This window comes from Oryx dammah, unplaced genomic scaffold, assembly GCF_014754425.2.
Source record: "Oryx dammah isolate SB20612 unplaced genomic scaffold, SCBI_Odam_1.1 HiC_scaffold_11144, whole genome shotgun sequence".
Lineage (NCBI taxonomy): Eukaryota > Metazoa > Chordata > Mammalia > Artiodactyla > Bovidae > Oryx > Oryx dammah.
In genome coordinates, this window is record NW_024080537.1 from 28,251 (window position 1) to 55,004 (window position 26,754).

Here is a 26,754-nt window from a genome sequence, read left to right on the forward strand (position 1 = left end):
GATACTGGTATAGTAAAACTTTTATTAAGAAACTAAATTCTATTAGTTTAATAGAATAGAATTGTTCAATTAGACGCTCATTTTTCTTCCCCTAACTCTGGAATAAAAATGTAAATTTTCCTTCCTTCATTACACAGCCAGAAGTGGGATTTACGGATTTCTAGCCTTTCACCAACTGTGAGGCTCTGGAGTTGGCTTCTCTGATATCCATAGCTTGTAACCTTAATTTTCTCATCTTAGTACTTGCTAGACATTAACAGTTTCTGGGAATGAATTGATTCAGAACTTTGATTTAGCAGTAGGGTAATATTTCCATGGCAGTGACTTCACCCTTCCTCTGATGGTCATGTAAATTCTGTACCACTCCATCCAGGAGGTGCTCTTTGCATATTAACCCATGGTCATTGTCCACTGCATAGTACAGAGAGGAAGTAAGTTACAAATTATTATAAGTGGAGACCACTGCTAGTTGGTTAGTGGAGTCAGTGAACATTCTTGAAGTGCTGGATGCATATGTTCTGGGCCGTGTGCTCACGCTTATGGCCACTTGCAATGGTATGGAGAGTGATTTCAGTGTGACTTGTGTTGAAGACGATTTCTGTTGGCATGACATCTGCCTGATATATCAAATTGTTTTGCAGACAAAATACAGCGACCGTAATAATGCCAATTACAAACAGTTCTTATTCTATGCCACTTCCTCTTCTAAATAGTTTATGTATGTGGTTAGTCACTCAGTCATGTCCAATTCTTTGTGACCTCATGAACAGTAGCACACCAGGCTCCTGTGTCCATGGGATTCTCCAGCCAAGAACAGTGGAGCGGGTTTCCTTCTGGCAATACTGGAGCCATTTGCTTCTCTAAAGTACATTATATAAACTCCGCAATATAATCGTCCAAAAATCCCACTGAGGGTGATGCTACCATTATCTTCATTTTATGGATGGAGAAACTGAGATACCGAAAGATTAAGTGATTTGCTCTAGGACACGCAGCTCAGATCTGATGGAACTGTGACAGAGGCCCACGCATTCTGGCTCCTGTGTAGCTACTGCCTCTCACACTAGGTTGTCACTAGCAGCAGTGTTAGCTCTCATAACTACTGGAAGATCTGTGGTCATTTACATATGTGGATATTTAAAGTGATGGCCGATGTGGAGCCTGGATTAAAAAAAAAATTGTTTACCATAAGGTAGTTTTCTGTCTTTCCCCATTTGAGTAGTTTATAAATTTGTGTGTTTATTTAAGAAAGTCTGATTTAAAGCATGGATGATGTTGTGTTTGAGTGCTGGAGGAGAGAGGTCAGTAACTGCAGAGGGCAGACAGGAAATATTTTCACTTTGTGGACTGTAAGGTGTCTGTTGTAACAACTCATCTCTGCTGTATGGCAGGAAAGCAGCTGTTAACAATATGCAGACAAAAGAGACAAAAACCAATGATGGTGGATTTACTAGGTTATTAGTAGTTAAAACAGTTGTTTTTTCTTTTTTTTTTTTAGTTGCAAGAAGCATAGGATCAACTTACAGAGGCTGTGAGATGTGCTGAGAAAACACAGGATCACATCCAAAAGTACGATTTAAGGCAGCGTAGAAAATAAGTATAAAGCAGATAAACAGTATAATATGAGAATAGATCAATAGTGATAATAAACACATTATCGTGAAGCTGTGCAACATTTCAGCTTTGAGCTTTTTTGAGATGCATAATTTCCCCCCATTATTTCCATATTTTGCACATTATCCACAAGTGAAAAGTGAAAGTTTTAATTGCTCAGTCATGTCTGACTCTTTGCAACTCCATGGACTCTAGCCTTCCAGGCTCCTTTGTCCATGGAATTCTCCAGGCAAGAATCCTGGAGTGGGTTGCCATTCCCTTCTCCAGGGGATCTTCCTGACTCAGAGATCGAACCTGGGTCTCCTGCGTTGCCAGCAGATTCTTTACCATCTGAGCCACCAGGGAAGGCGATTAGTCACAAACAGAAAAACAGTACAGTTGCCAAATCATCTACTTTGCAAAATTCTAAGAACCTATGTAATTGAACTTGCAGATGTTTGTTCAAAAATGGTGTGATATTTTAAAAATCTATGTGTGAAGGAATGCCGTGACAGTCCAAAGGTTAAAACTATGCCTTCCAAGGCAGAGGGTGTGAGTTTGATCCCTGGTTGGGGAGCCAGGACCCCATGTGCCTCACAGCCAAAAAACCAAAACATAAAACAGAAGCAATATTGCAGTCAATTCAATAAAGACTTTAAAAGTGGTCTATGTCCAAAAAAAAAAATCTTAAAAAAAAACCTATGTGTGAGAATAATTATTTTTAAATCTACATTTTAGGCTTGAAATTGAAAATGCTGAGTTACAAACTACAGTCAAAAAGCAAGCAGGCAAAATTGAACAGCTTCAGAAAAACCTGTTAAGTACAAGATCGGTAAGTCAACCTCTTAATTTCTGTCATACTTAGAAAAGATTTTAATTTTTTTACTAGTAATATATAAGAATATTTTGGACAATGCGAAAAGGTTCATTGATTAGCTTATTGCATTTTTATTGATACTGCTTGCTACTAGTACTGTAGTTCCTCTATAGAAGTCAACTGAATTCATAAAATTAATGATTTTTATAGTAAGATTTTAATTTAAAAAATTGTGACAGTCCAAAAGCAATATTTTATATAGACCACATTTTGTTTGTTCATTCATCTGTCAATGAAATTCCACGTTCTGACTATTGTTAATAATGCTGCTTTGAACATTGGTACACAAACATCTATTTGAGTCCAGAAATTTGAGTAATGATTTGATTGAGAATTTTGAGTTTCTTTTGTAATCTAGATCTTTCTGTGAGATTTTTGAGAATGAATCATTTTAAATATTGTAGTGTGTTCTCTTCACTAAGAATGAATATTATCATGTATACTATCATGTAAGAAATGAATCGCCAGTCTAGGTTCGATACAGGATACAGGATGCTTGGGGCTGATGCACTGGGATGACCCAGAGAGATGATATGGGGAGGGTGGTGGGAGGGGTGTTCAGGGTTGGGAACTCATGTACTCCTGTGGCGGATTCATGTCAATGTATGGCAAAACCAATACAGTATTGTAAAGTAAAATAAAATAAAAAAAAGAATGAATACTATGTTTGTATAGAACCATTTTTCTGAACAAATGTATTTTTCATTTGTTGGATTTTTTTTTTGAGATAGGGTTGCATGGGAATTTTTCAAAGATTATTTTAGTAAGGTGTGACTTAACAAAACCTGGAATATCTTGAACCATTATGAAAATTATTTTAGAGCATCTCTAGAAAGTAAAATGCAAATATAGGCAGTCTTTAAAAAAAATTTCATTAACATTTAGTATTTTATGTGTAAAAGGCCCTATTTTTAACAAATAAATGTTGGCAATTTAAATTCCAGAAAAATGATGAAATGAAAAATCATTTTAAGTTGTTTTAAGAAAAGTCATCAATTTTGAAATCTGTTATTGGCATCAATCAGGTTTAAAAACTGTGTTTACTATAAACTCATATTAATTTGTGAACTCATGAGAAATAATATTTTTAAGAAAGAATATAAGTCTCTCTAGGTGTTTAAAAATAATTTTCTCAAATTGTTTTTTTTCTAAGTCTGAGGATGAAAAGGAACAATTAAAGAAATACATTGAATTAAAACAATCTCTGGAAAATAGCTTGAACCAAGAAAAGAAGAAAGAGTGAGTTAGAAAAAGAGATTACTGGGTAAGATTTTAATATTTCTGACAACCTCAACTATTTTATTGTATTTAAAACCTTAGACACAAATTCATTTTTTATGCATATTTTCATAATTAAACACATTATCCTTTTCAAAGTTTACTGTGGAAGTCAGCACAATCTGAAATGTTTTTGAGTGCAGCAGTGTCATACTTATCTGTAATGGTTTCTAAAACAGTAACAACCGTGCCTCTGCATATAGTAATGTCACTCTCTTCCTCATAATCTATGCTGAATTTTTACTTCTGCAAAGTATCTTTGTTCTTTTTGGTAATCCTGCCTTCTTTTAATTGTGTTCCTTCCCTTCATCATTCAAGTAATTTATTATCTAAAAACCTACCTGTGTTATTGTTGAACAACATTAAAAAGTATCTTGATTTGGCTTATATTTTCTTTTTGCCCCAAAGTTTTAGTTATAAAATGTACATATAAAAATCTATGTGTAACTTAAAGAATAATAAAATTAGTGACCATGTTTTGATCAGTAAGATAAAAAACTGCTTCTGTTTTTTTGCTGAGTACAGTTAACCCTCATCATCTACAGATTCAGCCAACCCAAGATCAAAAGTATTCAGGGGAAAATTTTTGAGAAAGTTCAAAAAAGCAAAACTTGGATTGGTCTCAAGCTGGCAACTATTTCCATAGTGTTTACACTGTATTTATAACTATTTACAAAGTGTTTACATTGTATTAGATAATGTAAGTGATCTGGGGATGACTGAAAGTATAGGGAAGATGTGCTTAGGGAGACTTGAGCATCCGTGGATTTTGTATCCACGGAGTGTTGGGGGATTTTTGAACCAGTCCTCCGTGGATGCCAAGTGATGATTATACAAAGGGTTCTTCTCTGATTGTCATTAATATTTTTCTCTCTTAATTTTCTCTGCATTGCTTTGCATTTTGTTAACAATGTGCTGGGCAAGATTTCTACATCTCTTAAAACAGTCTTGAAGAGACTGGTACACTCTCTCTCTCTTTTGATTTCCTTTCTTCTAAAACTCTCAGCCTGGGTTATTTCCCACTTAACTCAGGCTCCAAAGATTTTACTTTTTTTTTTTTTTCTCTCAATTTTGAGTGAGACTCTTGTTGGTTTTTTGTATCTACTTTCTTTTCTTTTTATAGAGGCTATGGTCAGTAGGAACAAACGTGTCTTGTGTCTTTTCAAAAAACATTCATATATCATATCTCTTCATCTTTAGCTTGAGTACTGATCTCTGCTTTATAACTAATATTTAATAATAAATTAATATTTCACACTAGCATGCTAAAAATTAATGTTAACTTAGTTATAAGAACTCATATATTACATATATCACACATAGTATGTTTAAATGTGATAAAATTTTTCTTCATAATATTTATCTAAGATTAGAATTTAGTTATTATGCTTTCAAGGAATATTAAATTTGAACAATGAGAAAGGATTATAATTTATAGATTTGTTTGCTTTATCTGATAGAACATATATCTGTTTAATTATTAAATATCTGCTCTTAAAGAACTTACTCATTCTACACATGTCTACAGATTTAAGAAACTCTTAAAAATGACAAGAAGGAAGTTAAATGAATATGAAAATGGAGAGCTTAGTTTCCATGGAGATTTAACAACCAGTCAAATGGAAATGGATAATTCAAATTAATATGCTAAAACGTAAGGTAATTTTAAATCAGTTTTAGAACCCCAAAATCACTTAATTTGGGGAAATATAATCATTCCATGCTTTGAGCAGTGAAACACAGATTTGTCTATTAATTTTTTAAGTTGGACACCAGTAAAAAAGACAGCTTTTCCCTATATCATTTGTAGATAAAAAGGGCACACTCTTGACTCTGTCTTGTATCCTGGCTGGTGATCTGAAGCTGAGCAGCACAGCATTAATGACCCCAAAGCATCCGTTGTTTTTGGTGACAGGTTTGTTGAAACCTAATGAACATACCGTGCAGTTCATTCATTTAAACTGTACAGTTCAGTAACTTTATTGTGTTTAAAGGGTTATACAGGCATCACCACGTTAGAACATGTTCATCACCCTCCAAAGAAATCTCCCTGTGCCAGTTTTCCCTTCCAGATCTTCCCAGCCTGAGGGAACCATGACTCCACTCCCTGACTGTGTAGATGTCCCTTTTCTGGACATTTTGTGTCAGTGGAATCACACAATATGGGATCCTTTGTGACTGCCTTCTTTCATTTAGCATAATATTTTCAAAGTACATCTAACATGTATCAGTATTTCCTTGCTTATATTGCTCAATAATATTCTATTGTATGGACGTACCACATTTTATTTATCCATTCATCATCTGATGGACCTTTGGGGTTGTTTCTACTTTTTGCTAATGTCAGTAATGTTGCAGTGAACATTTATGTCTGAGTTTTGGTGTGAACATATTTTTTCACTTCTTTTGGGAATACAGTTATGAATAGAATTGCTGTATTACACAGCAACTCTGTTTAACCTTTTGAGGGCCTGCCATACTGTTTTCTGGCGGCATCATTTTATATTTTTATCCAAAGTACGTAAAACATTCCCATTTCTATACATTCCTGTCAACACTAGTCATTACCTGTCTCTGTGAGTATAGCAATCCTAGCAAGTATGAAGTGGCATCTCATGGTGTTTTATTTCTCTCTCTGAGGAGAGGACAATGAAGATTGAGTTCTAGATTAGTAACTACTCAAAGCTACCTGTCTCTTTTAGAATTTCAGTAAATTGAGATGAGGTCAAAAGTCTGGTAATTAAACTATTTCTAGTTATTTCTTATAGTTCAAATCATATGTCTCATTGCTTACTAGTCTTCATTGTTTTCAAACTTGAGCAGAAATTCTAAGGAGTCACAACTGCCTATTTGGAAGAAATTGTAATTGAAGGGAACCCTGAAAAAACTTCTTCCTGAGTAGTTCTTAAGTCTTTCTTCTAGTTATATGCTTCTTCTCATCAACATCGTCTTTAAAACTCTCACCCTTTATTATATTCCAGTTTATGAGATCAGTTTCTACCTGCATTTAAGTTATGCTTTTATTTTCTCTTTTTCAAAAATCCATTTTTCTGTTTTTTCCTAATCAGCTTTAAATTTAGTGGCTTCAATAAACAACATTGGTTTCGTTCAAAATCTACACTTAGGAAAAGGTGCCCAGGACAGCTGGCTTATTGTCCCCTCGGCTTCAGATGGGGGCAGCTCGAGGGCTGGGGGCTGGAATCGGGTGAAGGTGTGTTCATTCCCATGTCTGATAGTTGGTATCTACGGTTGGCTGGACTTTGGTGAAGGCAGACAAGTGAAACACCTACCCTGAACACCTAGGCTCTCTTTGCAGCCTGGGCTTACTCACAAAGTGGAGCCTGGTTCCCAGGTTGAGAGCCAGGCAGAAGCTCTGCTGTCTTATCTAACCTCGCTTTGCAGTTCACACAGCATCACTTTCATCATCTTCTGTTCACTAGGAGCAAGTCACTTATATTTGGCCTATATTCTACATTTTTACAGAATAAAGTTTTAAAAGCTAATGGGTACATTTAAAAACTGGCATAGGTACTCACTGGCCACAATTTTTTATATTCCTTCCAATGAAAAATACCCTTTTCCCTACCCATTCCCTCACAAGTCTCAGTTGTTAACAGTTTTCAGGCCCAGGCTCAAATAGAGGTCTTACCATCATCAGGTACAGATGGCACATGGGGATGAGGTTTCTGGGTGTGATTTCTAGAGTGTGACCCTGTGAGCACAACCCTCTCAGTACTAAGACTTGAGAATTAAATGGACAAGTTATCTGCCACCCACACCCCCACCATTCTGCTGAATGACTAGACTCTCCCGTCCAGAAATGGGAAACGGGAGGCACCGTAGTCCATGGCAGCTCGAGGTCCAGTTTGGTGCTGCCAGCTCTTTGATGAGGACTTGGTTCTGCCCATAGGAGTGCTTTTCCTTACTCTACCCTCTGAGCCCTGTGTGCTGTCCTTTTCATAAGAAATGACCTCTGTCTGTAGCTGAGTCTTGTTTCTTAAGCCAGCTTCCTCTTTATTGAACTTCAAAGAAAATCCCAAAGGCCTATTCTCATTTGTATGTCGTGGTCTCTGTTAGGCCAAGCACTGTTTTTTTTTTTTTTTTTGCTGCCAAGGTTCTCTTTAAAGCTTTTAGTGTCCTGTGAATTGGATTGGGATTCACGTCATTGGAGAGGCTACCCTCAGAAATCTTTTTTGAGAGAAGCTCTGCACCTTGGGCTTCTTATGAAGCTTTGTAGGATGATGCCTTTAAAATTCTTATGCCCTTAAGATCTTTAAAGGAATTTGAGGCACCACCTTAAGTCTTTCCAGGGTCTTAATGAAGGGTTTTACAGTCTACAGGCTTCACCTTTAGACCATGTTTTCCTGGCAGCACCCTAGATTTGATCTTAGCCCAGAAGCTGTTTCTCTCTTTTAGCATCATGTGACCACTGGACATGTGGAGATGCTGTAAAGGAGATAACAGATGTTGAACCCAAATATAATTGAGCCTGGTTCCTTTATATTTAATAGTACCCCCCCCTTTTTCATAGCTTATCCCTCATTGATGTTACTTTCAGCTGGTTCGTAGCAAGAGTCTCCTTTCCCCTGTGTTTCAGGGTCATTTTCTTCTCTTGCCTAGAAGCTGTCACCAGCAGCCTCTTTAAGGGCCATCAGGATTCAGTTCACAATGTCATGAAGCCCTTTGGGTTTTCATTTCTTTCTCTGCATCCATTCAGATCTCACCTACCTCCAGGTTGAAAGGCATTCTCACATCTTTTAGTTCTTTTTTAATGGCATTTTTAATATCAGTATCTGTGCCAGGTATTTCTTGCCAGCAAATTGTATAATAAACCACGTCAAAGCCTAGTGGCTCAAAACAGCATTTACTTTGTTCACAAATTTGTGTTGGGGCAAGGCTCAGTGAGTGAGGCCAGCACGTATCTTTTCCAGTCGGCATCATCTGGGATGTCGTGAAGGTGGGGACCAGAGTCATCTGAAGATTAGTTCATGCACCTGTCCGGCAGTTGGAGCTGGCTTTTGGATGAGACATTAGTTGGGGGTGGTCAGTGGGGGCACTGACAAGGTGCTCAGTATGTGGTCTGGGCTTTTTTGCAGCGTAGTGACTGATGCTAAGGGTGGGCTTGCCCACAGAGCAAAAGTCAGTTTCCCCAGACTCTGTCCAGTAGAAATCAGTTACTGAGGCCAGCACATATTTAAGGGGAGGGAATTTCAGAGAAAAGTGTCAAAGAATTTGTAGACAGTTTCAATACCACCACCTCCACTCACCTCGACTTACTGAGTAATCATTCTGTCTAAAGGAAAGTTCTTTGCAACTTGGTGTCACTGAAATTCCCACAAATTTTGTTTGTTGTTTTGTTTGGTATGTTCTGTTCTGTGAAAAGTAACAAATGGTTACCAAAATGAGGCAAAATGTTGTTGTTGTTCAGAAAAATGTATGGATCATCTCACGAAGCTATTAGGAGATGGGATTTCTTTAACCTTTTGAATTATTTTTCTTTGGAATGCAGTTCAGATTAGCAAAAACTATTCATAGTTCAGAAAAAGACTTATGGGATTAGAATCCATATTTATGAGATTCATTAATGAGAGTCTTATTTTCACAATCTTCTTTTGGGAAGCGTTTATTAACTCAGCCCTAGTTAACTCAATACAGTATCCCTCAAACTTCTTTAAAACATGGGGCATTAAGATGGGGGGAAGGAGTAAGAGACATTCAACTAAGAGGTGACTGGTAGTCATTTTATGGAGAAAAAAATAGAAAAGAGTGTAAAATCAAGTGCAAATGTTGTGTGACAAAGATGATGACAGTGAAGAATATATTTTATGCCTCTTGGTGGTTTGAACTTCTTTCTTGATTCTCTGAGTAATCCCTGGTCCTACATTCTACAATACAGATACCATCGTATCTATTTGATCCTGGGTTGAGTTAGGCTGCGCTCAGTCCACTTGCCTCGTTACCAAACAGTACTGTTTTATTCTTGCAGATTGATGATCTTACAGCAGAGCTGGAAACTGCATCTTCAAAATGTCTGCACCTGGATGCAAAAAATCAAGTTCTTCGAGAGGAGTTATTATCTATGAAAGGAATGCAAAAGAAATGTGAAAAACTAGAGAAGACTAAAAAGAAGTTGGAGCAAGAAGCAGTGAACCTCAGAAGTCATATAGAAATGAACATGATAGAACACAGTCAAGTAGAGCAGTATAAACGGGAGACTGAAGAAAGGGCGAGACAGGATCTCGTAGAGAAATGAAAGGAAGTCAACCTGTTTTGCAGGTTAATTTGTTCATCTGTCATGTGCTGGAATTCACCTCATTGTAAATTACGTTTTGGATTTATACAGCTTATGGGTTTCCTCTACTTCCCTTAGAGCAGTTGGTTTGGTAGTTTTCTGGAAGGAAGGGGACACTTGTTTCTCCCTTTAAATATCTCCGTTTCCATCACAGTTATCACCAAATTGACCTATCAGAATGATTCTCACTAGGGAATCCTTTCATTTATAAGACCAACTCGTATAAAACAAGACTACTAGGAGGAAAAGAAAATATTGTGGTTTAGAACGGGTACCATCCTCTTGAATTATTTTTAAGTTGTCTCGTTCAATTTTTAAATTTTTAAGTTGATCCTCTTGTTCTTTGAATTATCAGATTATATAAGCACCACTATAACAATAATTCCACTTTAATTTTATAATTCACTTCACATTGATGATAATTGTTTTAAACTTCTGCTTTTTTTTTTTTACCTTTAAAATTACTTTCTGAATCACTGGCTCAAAACTAAAGGGAGCAAATATCACTTTCCAGGTTACTGATTATTTTTAAAATGTTATCTTTTAAAATTTGCCTTAGATACAAGAAGCTCTCAGGAGAACTTAGAGCAGTTACAAGAGAAGAATAATGCTTCCATAAGAAGTCAGCTGGAACTCAGAATTAGACTTGGAATCTGAACTCTCCAAGGTGAAAACTTTGCAAGAAGATTCTCATAAAGCAGAGTTGGAAAAATATAAGCAACTCTACCTAGTAGAACTAGAAGTTAGAAAGTCATTGGAAGGTAAAGTAGACAAGTCAAAACACAGAATCACAGAAAGTAAATTTAGTTCGTTAATTTGTCTCTAAAGCCTAATTTTTCTAGAGTGCAGTTCATGAGATTAGTAGGAAGTGAAAGCTAACCAGATGGTCACTGCTAGAGGGCGCCCTAAGACAAACTATTAATACTGTGTCCTTTTAAGTTTTACCACACAGAACGACTGAAGTGATTTACCAGCAGCAGCAGCACACTGCATAAAGGCATGCTTGTGAAATTGGGGGCAATTACCACATGGGTGAAAGGCAGGATAATTCACAGAGTGGCTAGAAATAGTATGGTGACCTGACTGAGGCCGGGTGTAGAGGATGGAAAAGGCAGATGGCACCTCCAGTTCCTAGGCCGGGTTTCCCCACTGTCTGAAAGCAGAGCATTCCTAGGAAGCCTTTCATAAGCCAAAACAGCATACAGCAAAGAAGCAGGTACCCGAGGGCATGTTCTGCTAGTTGAAGCCTAAAGTGAATATGCACAAGTGAAGCACAGGTGCTCCCCGCTAGCGATCAGGGCTGTGGTGACTTGACACTGAGATGTGGGGTGTGGCTTCCAGGGAAGGAGCCCAGCTGGGCCAGTCTCCCTGCTTGGGGCGCATGATGCCTTTCACTGTAAAACGTACACTGAACCTTTTTATATGAACGAGAAAAGTCTCTTCCAAAAAAAAAATTATTTTTTAATTATCAAAAACAGATGCTGACATAGGCCTTTCCTAGAAGTGAAGTAACATAAAGTGAACTTTGGAAAAGCAGGGGATACTTGTAATTGTCCCTGGGGCTGTTTTAGCTCTTTTCAATCACCCATTGACTTTCTTGTCCTCCCCTCTAGATGTGACTCTAGATGATTCCTCAGAGCCAAAAGCGTAATTTCTCCGAAGTCATGAGTGAAACGTGTATACAAGAGTGGTGAAAGTAAATGCTTGAAAGTGGCTTTGTGGGATGGGGTGTTTCTTCATCCCTGAACTGTTTCCTGGAGGCAGGTGTGTCCCAGAGGGCAGCAGGTGTCACTGTGAGGCCACTTCCCTTTCTCTCTGATGCCCTTTCTCTCCTCTCCCAACTGTGACTTGTTACTTGAAGAGCCCTAGACACGTGTGTACTTCTTTAGAACAAGGTTACAGCTATCATTGTTTACAGGAGGTCTGCTCTGTGTTTTCAGTGTTCAAACAGTTTATTGGGAATTCCATTTACTATATGGCGACTTTAAAAATGCAAATCATTAATTTGGTGTTTTCCATCTTCCCCAGGACTCATGAGAAGCTGGCAGTGATCAGCACCAAACCTGAGGTGGAGAAAGAGCAGAACAAATCTTTACTCAGCCCTCTTAGCACGAGGCCAGTCCTGGAGCCCCCTTGTGTGGGAAATTTCAATAATCCTTTAGTGCTTAATGGAAATCTTACTCCAAGAGCAAACATAGGTTTTTCTACCTCAATTCCACGCCCTTTGAATAACAGCATGGAGACTTGCTTGACCAAGGTTAGTTCTATTATCTTTTTTCCACTGGGTTTCAGATTTCTAATATGACTGATCCTTGTTTTTAATTTGGTGAACTTCCGAGTTGTTTATTTGACTTAATGCACACTAAGTAAAAGTCATAATTAGCTGTGTAAATAAAGGAGACAGAAATTTTATCTTTTGTCCCAGAGTTCTTGATTTTAAGAGATACTTACTAAATTATTAAATTTCTTGAAAAGCTGCGTTTAAATTCTGCTTTAGAAATGAAATCTTATTGCCTAGTATCCAAACGTATTCTTTCAGATCTTTCACTTCCTTTCTAATTGATTTCAGTTGGCAATGGTTCATAATCATTTCCAAGCTCTGCTGTACCCAACGAAGTTTTTCTGTCTCTAAGCATCAGTGAATCACTGGCATCTAAACACTAACCACACATGGATGCTTTTTGTAGAAAGGAATCCTAGAGAAATCCTTTTTATGAATTAAATAAACTTACAATACTAAACCAAAACATTAACTTCTAGTTTTAGCTGAACATTTTTTGTCATTTTCTTACATAACTTTTGTTGTTTCTTACAAAAATGACATTTTTGTCATTTTCTTTAATTGCTATTTTAGTATATAGCATTTTAATTTAAAATTTTTTAAAAAAAGCAATCTTGCTGAGCATTTGTAGAATATTTCTAGATTTGTAGTTAATTCAAACATTTAAACATTATAAATGAAGCTCACTTTATCTCTATGTTGACATCACCTGGATGAATGGTATCTAAGATAGCAATGATGGGGAGTCTTTAAATTGCAACCAGTTTTCACTGTTCAATCATTGTGATTAAAATATCCATTTCAGTCAGTGCACACAGGTTTATAGTTTTAATGGTGTTTTCCTGATGTTTGTGATGCACGGAAAAGTAGCCTTGTTAAATGCAGTCTCAGCCTGTTTTCTCATTTGGCTTCTTGCCATTGTAGGAGAGCAATTAAGGTTTCTTTCACAGCATTGCATCTACATTGGGTCTTAGTACTTGAGAGCTGTGAACCTGGAGGACATGCTTTAGCTGTGCAGTCACAGCGGGCCTCCGAACACTTCGTCCCAAGTCAGACACTTCCCCACGCAGGCCTAAGGGGAGGAAGCAAATGCTTGACCCCCATCCCAGACACAGGCTGCCTACTGCACACCCAAGTTCACGGTGCTGTGGGCACATACATCTTTTCAAAGTAGAGATTTGGAACCAAGTAAACACTGGGAGAAGTTCCTTCTCCCAAACTTACCGGTTAGGTAAATCTCCTCACCTCTCATAAGGAGGGTAGGAGTATAAGTCCTCACCTTGAAACTTTTCTCTTTCAAGTTCCTTGTCATGTGTTTTTTAAAAAATTTATGCTTTATAAATTGACTGTATCAACTGACTGCTACATACAGGAGTTTGACAATAATTTATTCTTGTTCTTGCCTTTAAAACATGCTGCTGCTGCTAAGTCACATCAGTCATGTCTGACTCTGTGCGACCCCATAGACGGAAGTTCACCAGGCTCCTCTGTCCCTGGGATTCTCCAGGCAAGAACACTGGAGTGGGTTGCCATTTCCTTCTCCAGTGCGTGAAAGTGAAAAGTGAAAGTGAAGTCACTCAGTCGTGTCTGACTCTTAGCAACCCCATGGACTGTAGCCCACCAGGCTCCTCCATCCATGGGATTTTCCAGGCAAGAGTACTGGAGTGGGGTGCCATTGCTTAGAAAGCTACTATATCATGTCATGCCACAAGCATTATGAACTATGTAAGAAGGTTTTACATATTCATTTTCTCTGCGTTATAGTTAAAAATCTATGTGTTTTTTCTTAATCTGAGGAAGTAGCTGGCATAGGACTCTGGACTCAGTAAGAAAGTCATTGGCTTTCTTACTTCTTTTGTAGAATTACGAACTTGGCCTAAATAATGACTCTCATACCTTAAAAAAAAGTTTTTTTTTTCCCAAAGAAAACAACCTTTCTTTAAAACAACAACAACAACAACAAACTTTTGTGTGGAACCATATTATATAAAACGGAGACAAGTATAAAGCCTTTTAGCCAAAGGAGTGGCCAGAGGTCCTGTGTTTTTGTTAAATGGAAAAGTTTAAAGAAAACTGCAGATTTGTTCTCCTTAATAACATTCAACTGAAACTACTGCCTCCATTTGAACACGATCCTCACCTAGAAATCAAAATAAAGGTGTATTTAGGGCAGGAGCTGTTGGGGGGAAAAGATAGGAATCTTGTGGGTCATTCCTAGGATCATGGGTCATTCCCTAATTCTTTGAAATTATGTGTACTCGATAGACTGATATTTATTGTACTTTTTATCAGATTAACGTTCCATATATAGGTTCTCTGTTATTTATAAGCAGAATAAGTAGGAATGCATTTTCTTTGATTTATGTGATTATTTTTCTACTTAAGTAATCTTCAAGTTAGGTCTAGTCTCTAAAAAGTATTATTTAAATGTCACATTTAGTAAGCTGTATAACATTCCTATGATAATATCTCTTGCTTAACTTAAAGATAAATAATATTTGACTTATTTCAGATGCAGCAGGAGTTGGACAGAAGTATAACTAGAGAACTAAGAGAAGGTATGTTGCCAAAATGTATGAATTAAATTTAGATATTGATTTCTGAAATACACTGTAAACAATAAACGGCATCTCTTTCCATTGTTTGGATAACAGATGCTATGTTAAATATTTTTTTCTTATACATAGCTAATGAAAAATGTGAAAGCATGAGCAGTCATAGTGAAAAATATTCTTCTTCCTCATTTATTCATCATGTTCCATAGTTTAAAAAAACCTCAAAAGATCTATGTATTTCTATTTATTTCTGGCTGTATCCTTTCTCTACTCCTGCCATCGCTGTGGAACTGTCCATCTGCATCCTGACACCATTATCAGAAAGCATGGAGCTCATCAACGTCTCAGGTGTCTGCTAGTGGTTAAGGCTAGAACACCCAGACTCAAGCAGTCATGTTTGCATAGCAGTCACTTGGTGGGTGACTATAATTTCTGTGTCATTGACTTTGTCACTAGTTTATCTCTTGCCCTCAGGAAAAGTTCCAAATACCTGCGTCAATTTGGGTCCTTCCAAAGTAGTTGGCCTTATCTCTTTACCACCTTACTCTGCCCCTTAGCTGTGCATCTAACCAGCCAGACTGTGTAGGACCCCACAGATTCGTTTCCTCACCTCTGGTCTTTGTACGTGCTTCTCCCCTCTGACTCTTGTACTTTTTCCTGTCCTTTGGGTAGCTACTTCCATAGCACCTCCACCAAAAAGCTGGCAGTATTGACACAAAGCCGGCTGTCCCTTCTGAGTGTTCCTTGTGCCATCTTGTATACCTGTCTTAGTATTTATGACTCCGTATGGAAGTTGTCTGTTCATCTATTTTTAAAGTTTATGGCATTATCATTTCTCAGGGTGACTGGGTCACCTTCATCTTGTAATTCCAGTGTTTGTCACAGCAGCTTAGCAGATAGTTATTGAGTAAATGAATGAAGAATGAAAAAGCCAGAAGCTTTTTCATTCAGCCACATGTGGGACCCTGGGCTGATTATATAATTGTAATCTTGTATTTTGTTTTCTGTCATTTATAGATATGTTTCATTTTTCAGAGCACTTAGAAATATCTCAGGTTTTTTTTTTTTTTTTTTTTTACTAATACTGAGTTAACTCAAGCATTTTAGAGAAAGAATGTAATCCTTTTTCTTTCCAGCTGCTGCTGAATTTGAATGTGAGTCCTATGGATGGTCTCTTCTAGGAGCTACAGATGGGTCAAATCTGTCTCAGGACCTACTTTTGAAAACATCACAAGAATATGTACAGATTTTGAAGAAAAAATAAATGATCTGAAAGATAAATAGTAAAAATTTCCCTTCTGGACTGTTTTCATGACATTTTAGTTGTTTCTCATTAAACATGATGAGAAAATCTTTATTAAAGGGAAATATTTTTGTGTGTATGATGAAAATTTACATGGTATTTAAAAAATACTACTTTTAAGTAGTATTAATACTACTTTTAAACAGTAGTATCTAAGTACTTTTGATGCAAACAGTAGTATCTAAGTACCCCATGTATTTTCTCTGCAGCTAACTTAAGCGATTTAAAAACCAGCACTATTAAGTTTTCCATATTCAAAGTGAAAGTGTTAGTCACTCAGTCGTGTCCAACTCTGCGACCAGTGGACTGCAGCCTGCCAGACTCCTCTGTCCTCCACTATCTTATGGGGTTAGCTCAAATTCATGTCCATTGAGTTGGTGATGCTATCTAATCCTCTCGTCCTCTGTTGTCCCCTTTCTCCTCCTGCCTTCCATCTTTCCCAGCATGAGGGTTTTTTCTGATGAGTCAGCTCTTCACATCAAGTGAAGCTTCACATCAAGGAAGCTCCAATACCAACACCAGTCCTTCCAACGAATATTCAGGATTGATTTCCTTGAGGATTGACTGGTTTACTCTCCTTGCAGTCCAAGGACTCTCGAGAGTCTACTCCCAACACCACAGTTCAAAAGCATTAATTCTTTTTCAGTCAGCCTTCTTTATTGTACACCTCTCATATCCATACATGACTACTAGAAAATAGTGTATATATGTTAATCCCAATCTCCTCTAATTTGTCCTTCCCTTCATGTTTCCCCTTTCATAACCATAATTTGATTTTGAGATCTTTTGAGTTGGTTTCTGTGGTATAAATAAGCTTATTTTTATTAAATTCCACATGTAAGTGACGTGATACTTGTTTTTCTCTGAGTTACTTCACTTAGGATTGTAATTTCAGGATCCATCTGTGTTGCTGCTAATGGCATTATTATTTCTTTTTATGGCTGAGTAATATTCCATTTTCGTTGTGTGTGTGTGTCTGTGTGTATATATCGCATCTTCTTTATCCATTCTTCTGCTGATGGACACTTAGGTTGCTTCAATGTCTTGGCTATTGTAAATAGTTCTGCAGTGAACATGGGGTGCATGTACCTTTTTGAATTATGGCTTTCTCCAGATATATGCCCAGGCCTGAGACTGCTGAATCCTATGGCAAGTCTATATTTAGTTTTTATAGCAACCTTTATAGAGTTTTCTACAGTGGGTGTACCTAGTTGCATTCCATAAGCAGTGTAGAAGGGTTCCCTTTCCTCCACACTCTCTCCAGCTTTTATTGTTTGTATATTTTTTGATGGTGGGTATTCTGATTGGTGTGAAATGATACCTTATTATAGTATTTCTGCATTTCTATAATAATTAGTGATGTGGAGCTTCCTTTCTGAGCATCCCTCATGTGCCTTTTGGTCATCTGTAGGTGTTCCTTACAGAAATGTGTATTTAGATCTTATACTCATTTTTTGATCAGGTTGTCTGTTTTTTGATATTGAGCTCTTTGAGCTGTTTGAATATGTCGGAGATTAATCCCTTGCCAATTGCATCATTTGCCAATAGTCTGTGGGTTGTCCTCTGTCTTGTTTACATTTTCCTGCACTATGGAAAAGCTTTTAAGTTTAATTAGATCCCATTTACTTATTTCTGTTTTTATTTTCATTACTCTAAGAGGTGGATGAAAAAAGATCCTGCTGTAATTTATGTCAGAGTGTGTTCTGCCTATATTCTCCTCTGAGTTTTACAGGACCTGTCATATTTAGGTGTTTAGTCCATTTTGAGTTTATTTTTGTGTATGATGTTAGGGAGTGTTCTAATTTCCTTCTTATACATGTAGCTGTTGAGTTTTCTCAGCACCACTTATTGAAGGGGCTGTCTTTTCTCCTTTGTATATAGTCTTGCCTGCTTTATCCTAGATTAATTGACCACAGGTACTTAGGTTTCTCTCTGGACTTTCTGTCTTGTTCCATTGATCATTCAGTATATTTCTGTTTTTGTGCTAGTACTGTGTTTTGATTACTGAAGCTTGCAGAGTAGTCTGCAGTCAGGGTACCTGATTCTTTCAGCTCTTGCTTTTCTTTCTCAAGATTGCTTTGTCTATTTGGGGTCTTTTGTTTCCATACACACTAAAATTTTTTGTTCTAGTTGTGTGAAAAATGCCATTGGTAATTTGATAGAAATTGCACTGAATCTGTAGATTGCTTTGGAAACTATACTTATTTTGACAGTTACACAGTTATAATGTCACTTTCATTTCTGTATTTCAGTTTCCTCTCTTTCCTTCTTAGTTTAGGTAAGGGGTTATTGATATTGTTTGTTTCTTTTAGGAAATGAACTTACAGTTCTTGCATATGAGCACTGGGCTGGCACGCCAGGCCTCTGTGTGCCTGGGCAATGTGTTTAGAGGTGTTGCTTAGCAACGATCATTCTGGGATGAAAGATTCCAAACTGTTGAGCTTCCCATTTGGGAGGTTGTGGCGGGAGGGCTCTGGCTTACCTGTAGTGCTCATGTTGGGTGTAGGGGACTGTGAAGAGCCGAGGGAGAGGTGAGGGGTGTTTGGAGTCTTTAGGCTTTGCAATGAAGAAGATTTTTGGGTTCGGGAGTAAGAAGGGTGTGTCGCCCTTTGGCTCCTCCATCAACCCGGTGAGAGAGAGCGGTCATGGAATCAACTTCCAGCCCGGGTACCGCATCTGAGACAAAGACCTCAGAAAGATCCACAAAGCTGCCACTGTGGGCAACGTAGCCAAAGTGCAGCATGTTCTGTTGTTTGGGAATTATTTTGCTCACTATGCAGTTTTCTGTAATATATAACCTTACAGCATAAAAATGTATACATTAAAAATAAGATATTGACAACATCAGAAATATGTCCACTGCCCTGAAAAAAATGGCCTGAACGACAGGGACAAGATGAAGAGGTAAGCGGGGTGAAAGGGCCTGGCAGAAGATCCCTCCTGTGAGTTTCCCCTCCAAGGCTCCTGGATACCTTCCTGGGATCCAGCACCCCGCAGACTTGGCAGCAAAAAGCCTTAGCTGGTTTTGGACTTATAATTCCCCTTATAGAGCCTTACTGATAGTTTTGAAGTCATTTAACTGCATGTCGGTAATCACAGAAATGAAATGAAACATGACTAGCATCTGTTTTTCCTTTCTTCCTCCTACTTTTTATTTGCATGGGTTAGCATGATGTACTCATGAGTAAAAGCTCTCAAGTTATATAGGCTTCAAGAAATCTTCTGAACCTTCTGGGTCTCACATTTTTTCTCATGTGATTTATGAAAGCACTTCTTCATGGATCGCCTATTATGGATGAGGGCAGTGGACATATTTCTGATGTTGTCAATATCTTATTTTTAATGTATACATTTTTATGCTGTAAGGTTATATATTACAGAAAACTGCATAGTGAGCAAAATAATTCCCATGCCAAATCAACTTCTGGATTAAAAATTCTTCAGACACAATTCAATATCCATTTTATATCAGTGTACACTTAGGTATATGTGTTCTTTGCTGAAGGACCTTAGAAGACAGCTTTGAAGTTGGAAGCTGGCTGTGTCCTTGACTAGGAAGGCGTTTTCTTAGGATGTATGGTCTTTCTATATTTAAAGCAAATCAACATTTCATGGTTTTAAAGATTTTGGGTTACATATGCTGTCTTTAAGTGTTGTGATGAAATTAAAAGTTTTGTATAGTAGAGGAAGATTTGCCCTTCTAGATATCAAAATGTGCTATAAGTGCCCACAAAGTGTTCGTTTACTAATGACTGGAAAGATAGATAAATGAATGGAACAGAAAGCCCAAACACCCAAATGTATGTAAAACTTTAGATCTTGAAAATGATGACCTTTTCTGTGAGAAATGATAAACTGTGTGTAGAAATAACCTGGTAAAAGAGAAAAGTAACTCAATTTTTATCTCACCAAAAAGTTTCAGGTAGAGTATGGATCAAACATTTCAAATATGCACAGTGAGAAAAGTACCAGAATAAAACTCAGATTCCTATTTATACATTTTTTATCTGCTGACAGAGACTTTCTGTTTTTTCTATTTATACTGTTTCTTAACCTTAATTTTTTTAAATTGGAGAATAATTGCTTTACAATGTTGTCTTGCGTTCTGCTGTATAACATCATAAATCAGTTGTAAGTATACATATATCCCCTTCCTTGTGAGCCTCCCTCCCACCCCAGAGACCTTTCTAAGAATGATTTCAAAAGTAAGAATTCTGGAGTTTCCTGGATTTCGGCACACACACACACAAAGAAACAAAAGAAAAGAAAGCTGGATGTTGATTTAACATTTTAACAACACAAACAATTTAAAACTCTCTGTAGATCAAGCTGTCTATAGGCAAGTTGGATTAGCAGACAGGGCTTGTCTTTTTGGCACTAGTAGGAATGTGGCACAGATGAAAACGATTTCTCACTTTCAATTTTTTTTTTAGAAGTTTTTTTGAGGATTGATATTTTCTGACAACTTTCAGCCTTTTCAGAAGTCAAGGGAATCTAGGGAGTTCCTTGGTCGTCCAGTGGTTAAGACTCGCTGCTGTGGGCCCAGGGTTTGATACCTGGTGGGGGAACTAAAATCCTGCCAGCTACTGGGATATATTGTACAACATGGGGAATATAGCAAATATCATATAATAACTTTAAATGGAGTATGATCTATAAAAATTGTGAATCACTATGTTGGGTACCTGTAATATATAATAATATGTAATATGCATCATCTATATTTTAATTAAGAAGAAGCAACCTTAGACAAAAAGACCTTATGGTAATTAGATCAACAGGAAAACTGAGAAATGAGCAAACAAAAATGCTACCAATTATAGTTGTACAGACATTGTGAATTATATGTTTCATTCCAATGTCAGAGATATTAAAATGTCAGAAAATGAATGTATTAGAATCATTGAAGTACAGTGTTGTCTCTAATCCTTAAAATGTATCTGCAAAGAAGATATGATATCCTTTGACTTCACTGAGATGTTGTCCTTGTAAAATAGTAGTAATAGTAATAAGTATAATTATATTACCTAACAGTTACTGAGCTGTTACCTGTGCCAGGAATGATTCTAAACTCTTTGCATGGATCTCATTGAAGCATCGCAGTGCTGTCCTGTGAGAGAACTACTTCTCTCTCTCCATTTTGTTGAGGAAATTGAGGCACAGAGAAGCTGAGCGACAGCTAAGTGACAGAGTGAAAGTCAAATTCAAACCCAAGTTGAGCTGAATCTCAAGCTCATGGTCATTCAATTCAAGTAAATTGTTCTTTCATTACTGTGTTAAGAAGAGCTAATGCTAATAAATACTGTTCTTTCTCCAGAAGGAAATGAAATATTTGTTTTTGAGTGATAGAAATAGCATGCTATTGAATGTTTTCAACCACAAGAACAATTGTTTGTTTTGAAACAGTAACACTACAGTTTCCTGAAAACTCCTCTTGCTTTCATAGGACTGCCCTCCACTTGGCCTGTGCCAATGGCCATTCAGCGGTGGTCACTCTGCTCCTGGAGAGAAAGTGCCTGCTTAACCTCTGTGACAATGAACACAGGACAGAGCTGATGAAGGTATGGGGCAGCGAACCGTGTCCACACGAGGTGGGTGTGATTTAACTACTGAGACTAAAAGTGAATTCATCTCATTTAGATATAGCAGACCGGTGAAGCTTGTGGGCCGTCTACTTTGAATTCCTAGAATTTACACTCTGTTTCTTGGTGCAACTCTGACAGGCCATAGAATGCCAAGAAGAGAAGTGTGCGACTCTTCTGCTGGAGCATGGTGCTGACCCAAATGTCATGGACGTCAGTGGGAACACCGCTCTCCACTATGCTGTCTTTTGCCAGAATATATCACTCGCAGCAAAGCTGCTTTCCTGCGATGCCAATATAGAAGCCAGGAACAAGGTATATCTCAACTAACTTTACTTACAAAATATTTGCAAAGCATTTTTTTTAAACTAGAAGTGTTTTATTTCTAACTATGTAAATAGGTAAACTGAATAGTATCCATCAAGCCCTGTTACCATGGAAACAACTCCAAAGCCACTGCAGGGGGGTGGGGAAAAATGTTGGAGCCCACAGAGAGGGCAAAGCTCTGTCTCCTAGCCAGCCATCTACTCCAGAAGGAAGATTTCCCGTCAGAACGTGCCCGAGAGTGGATGGTAGGCTCAGAGCCCACAGATCATGAAAGCCTGGGGGCAGTGAAGTGAGGTGAGGAGTGGCTGCTTCCAGGGGCTCAGGGAATGGGTGCCCCTGGGGGTGGGTGGGAGGAGGAAGGAGACCCAGTGCCCATGAGGGGGAGCCGGGTGAGTGCAAGTGGGCCTGGGAGGCAGTAAGCCGGGAGCCCTGAGCCCTCCAGGACCCCAGTTCTGAGATCCGGCCAAGAGGGTCAGGTCATGTTTAACTCCCAGCAAAGGCGTTCACTTGTGCTGGTGACCGCTTGGTTTGCGATGTACACCTTGGGGTCTCCCGCGCTCAGCCCCGGGGAGCTGCTCGGTGGGGTTGCAGCTGTGCGTGTGGAGCTGGTGATGGCGAAGCCGCCCCTCTTGCTTTCTCCAGGACACACGTGACGTCCTGCAGCTGCAGCCCCGCCAGGAACTCCCTCCGCTCTGACAAGTGGGCTCAGTTTTTCGTCTTTGGAAGCTCCAGCCTTCCCTGATCAAAGTATTTTGAAGGAACCAAATTGTCTAAGATTTCACTTTAGATCGTGATATTTCTCAAGCATTAGAGAGTAAAGCATTCCTTTATGTGTTTATGGCTGGTATTCATAATACTGCACTTGTTAAAGGTAAAACATTTTCCAAATATTTTCCCCCACTTAAGGTTGGTTATTTATTTATTTTTTGTAATCAGTCTAAGATAACACAGTAAAGCAAAATTTGCCTCAGTAGACTTTGTCTTAACATTGAGACATAACGAAAGCATTTTACAACATAATAGAAATCTTGCTACTGTTCACAAATTCCCATTTTATGAAAAATGGTTTATATAAACACAGTTTCTCTCTCATTGCCCAAGTCTTAAGAGGGTCAAAGGAAAAGAAAAGGAGCAAGCAAGTGAAAAGTGCAAGTCAAGCTGGAATTTTGGCAGTTGGGAAATGCCAAGAAGAGGATTTATTTATTTTAATATTTATTTATTTGGCTGAGCTGGGCTTAGTTTCAGCATGTAGGATCTAGTTTCCTGATCAGGGGTTGAACCCAGGCCCTCTTTCCTGGGAGCACTGAGACCCAGCCATGGGACCACCACAGAAGTCCCAAGATTTTGGTTTGTGCTTCTTATTCCCTTCAGTTTATATATTTCTTATATGCTTTTCCATTTTCAGAGATAATAGTTGCTATTTTGAAAAAGAGTATGAGTGAATTGTAAACTTGCCTAGGTGCCAGTTTTAAGAAGACTCTGATCCAAACAGACTGACAGTGAACAGGTGGTGATTAAGTGAGAATTAAGAGAGAAGAGCAAATAACTACCTGATCTTTCCTATTCTGGCAGAACCATCCACTTAGATAAGAGTCTAGACTCTGCTCTCCCATCTAGAATGTCTTGATGGGAAGGAAGTAAGGGGTTTACAAATAATGAGATCAGGTTGCCTTTTGGGTTTACTAGTCCCTGTTCTACCACTGTTCACCCAGGAAAATTTTAAAAATTGCAATTTTGATGACTCTTGCCTCTTACACTTTTCTTTCTTATTCAAACCTTCACGTAAGAGAAGGAATTGGCTGTGTGAGTAAGAGATGAGACTGGAGTGGTTGCTGCACTAATTCTCAGCTAAATTCTGCTGGTGAACCACAGTTATTTGGGAAAACTTATTTTAAAAATGTGTAAGCCTAGGCTGTTTGCTGTAGATTTTGACTGAGTAAATCGAGGAACGCTTGGACGTGTGTATTTAGAACTATTCCCTTGAGATTCTGATCCAATCCTTGATGAATAACTATGGAATGAATACATGTCATTTCTAAATGCACCCTTCACAAAAGAAAGTAATCTCCTGAAGCGTTGGAGTTTGATCAATGCTAGCTACTTCCATCAGCTCCTGCCTTTCCAACAATATTAGCCTGACTTTTTCTCTGCCCCTGTGTTTGAGACATTAAAAGGAGTATCTTTGGCAATATCTATGGGCTTGAACGATAACTGCTTTTCCTTCCGACCACTCATCATTCAGTGACACTCCGAGAGTCTTTAGCAATTTGTTCATGGCGAAGTCACTTCGTCTGTAGAGTCTGACCCTTTAAGGATTTTGCACCTTCACTTATCATCCAGGTCATTAGGTCAACAGATGTTTGTTACCAACAGGGTTTTCCTGACTGCAGTAATAGTAACTCATGAGCCTTTTTTGGTGTCAGTTGCAGGACAGACTCTTGCAGTGTGTCTGTTAGAGTTGCTGATCCCTGGCATAAGCAGATGAGAGCTTTAAAACCTGTGAAGTTAGTAACAGGACATAGGAGAATTGTTTTAAGCATTTATTTTCAGCAGGCTTGGAAACTCATGATCCATTTTATTAACAATCTAGAAGAATTCTAGAGATAGACTGTAGTTTCAGCAGGAAACATTCTTGACTGTGAATTATGAGTCTTTTTAAAAGAATTTATGTTTAATTGAATTATGAGTCTTAATAGCCATATTTATTACATATTGGGACCCACACTTTTTGTGAAACATATGATACTAAAGAAAGGAAAGGTTTCACATACAAATATTTTCTTTATACCCATTTGTTTGGAAACAGCAAACATAAAACCAAAAGTGGGCCATAAACCAAACATGGCCCTTGGATATGTTTAGTTTACTTCCACAGACTGAGTCAACATTTCAAATTCAGGAGGCTCATGCAGAAGTTCAGGCTTCTCCAAGGACCAAATCTGGACCCCCTTGGGCCCATCCTACTGTTTAGTCTGCGTGCAGAGGCCACCCCTTCTGTGTGGAACATGTGTTTTTGGGGTTACCGGTCTCACCTGGCTTTTTCACTTACTCAGGTCATCAGCTTTCCATCCATAAGCATTTGAGTTTCCAATTTTTGATTGATAGTTTATTTTGATAAATATTTGAAGGTTTTTAAAAATAGTCTAATTAATCTATAATTGATTTCATATTTTAAAAAATCTCTTAAGAATGGGATTGAATTTTTCAAATTAGAATTGTTAAGTTGGTTGTGGCAGTTTCGCATTGAATAACTCTCACAAACACACAAGATTATAAGAGACAGCGCAGGGAGAGCTGGTGGAAGAGCAACTCCCTGAGAAAATGTTGAGCATGCATTTATTGGTAATTTTATGCTGCAATCTTTAACTAAGAGCAGTAAAGCAAGACAGACACCAGAACTCTAGGATTTTGGAAGCTTCCTCCTGGTGGTCTGGAGGTAATCACACGGAGTCATCAAGAAGGGTCTTTGAAGATAAGGTGGGGAAGGCGCTCATTCTGCATGCAGTTAGCATCTAGCTAATGCTGACCTCTCAGCCAGAATGTCTAACTTAAGGAAGGGCAGTGGAAAGAGCAAGCAAGGAAGAGAAAATGAGTAAGATTAAACTCCAGGAGACATTTCTGAGAAAGCAGTAAAACAGGGTTCCCACAGTTGACTTTTTGACAAAGGAAAAAAAAAAGTTTCTCTCTTTGCATGTTCATGTAGAGAATAATATTCCCACTGGAATGTCTGTAAACCTTTTGAGTTTACTCATGGTCATCCTTGGATAGGTTATGCATGCTACAGATAGTATTATGTATTTCTGCCTCAGCATTGTCCCTAAAATATGCAGTTGATGCAGTAGCTAAATGATACCCACCCCCCCCCCACCCCTGCATTGGGAGTTTGACACTTAGCCACTGGACCACCAGGGAAGGCCCAGAGGAGGAGCATATTAAAGAGGAAGAAGGTGCACAGGGTAATGAGGAGGGGGCCCTCTTTCATTTACTTTCTGACTTTTGTTTTTAAGTTCAGAGAATCTATTGCACGATTTTAATTTCAGTTTAGAAATAGGTGAACTGTGTACATTAGAAATGGTTTTCCCTGTTTTATAGGATGACCTGACACCGCTGTTACTTGCGATACGTGAAAGGAGAGGCAGATGGTGGAGTTTTTAGTAAAGAAAGATGCAAATATATATGCGGTTGATAAGAAGAAACGGTACTGTTGTTCTTTTTCTTTTTAAAACCCTTAGTGCTGTTCTAGTATGGTAGTATCAAGATTAAATGAATAAAAGGATTCATTTGTGATCAACACATCATCACCTAGGTAGAAAATCAATTATTCTGACTGGGAATCATGAACAATATACAGCAGGAATGTATAGCAGGATTCATATTCCTTTATAATATTGACTGATGTCATATGCAACCTCTTTTTGTTTGGTTGGTTGATCTTGTAATAGCTGAGGGATTTCAAATTAGTTTTATTAGCTTTGTGAAATATGGATTCTGCGTTTTAGTTTAACTCATGACAGTATTGAGTTTCTTAATTCTTTTAAAAGAATTCTTTAACCTCTACTTCGTATGTATATATTTTTATAAGATGCATAGTAAACCTAAAAGACTTGATTTTGTCTTTTGGATAACTCTTTGTTTTAAATTACTTTGAAGAATGCTGATGTTACTA

At 38.0% G+C, this 26,754-nt stretch overlaps 1 long non-coding RNA gene across 3 annotated transcripts in view; it reads left to right on the plus strand.

The window, feature by feature from the left end:
• The window catches only part of LOC120860625, a 36,451-nt gene extending 26,457 nt beyond the window's left edge, over positions 1 to 9,994 (plus strand). The window contains exons 1-4 of one of the 3 annotated variants that reach the window (XR_005720376.1): positions 1,353 to 1,569; positions 2,332 to 2,425; positions 3,624 to 3,734; positions 9,735 to 9,994. This is a non-coding gene — a long non-coding RNA (uncharacterized LOC120860625). Of the gene's footprint in view, positions 1 to 1,352; positions 1,570 to 2,331; positions 2,426 to 3,623; positions 3,735 to 5,276; positions 5,357 to 9,734 lie in introns of those variants that run through there. The other 2 variants (XR_005720375.1, XR_005720377.1) reach the window with 2 other exon arrangements.
• Positions 9,995 to 26,754: the final 16,760 nt, after the last annotated feature.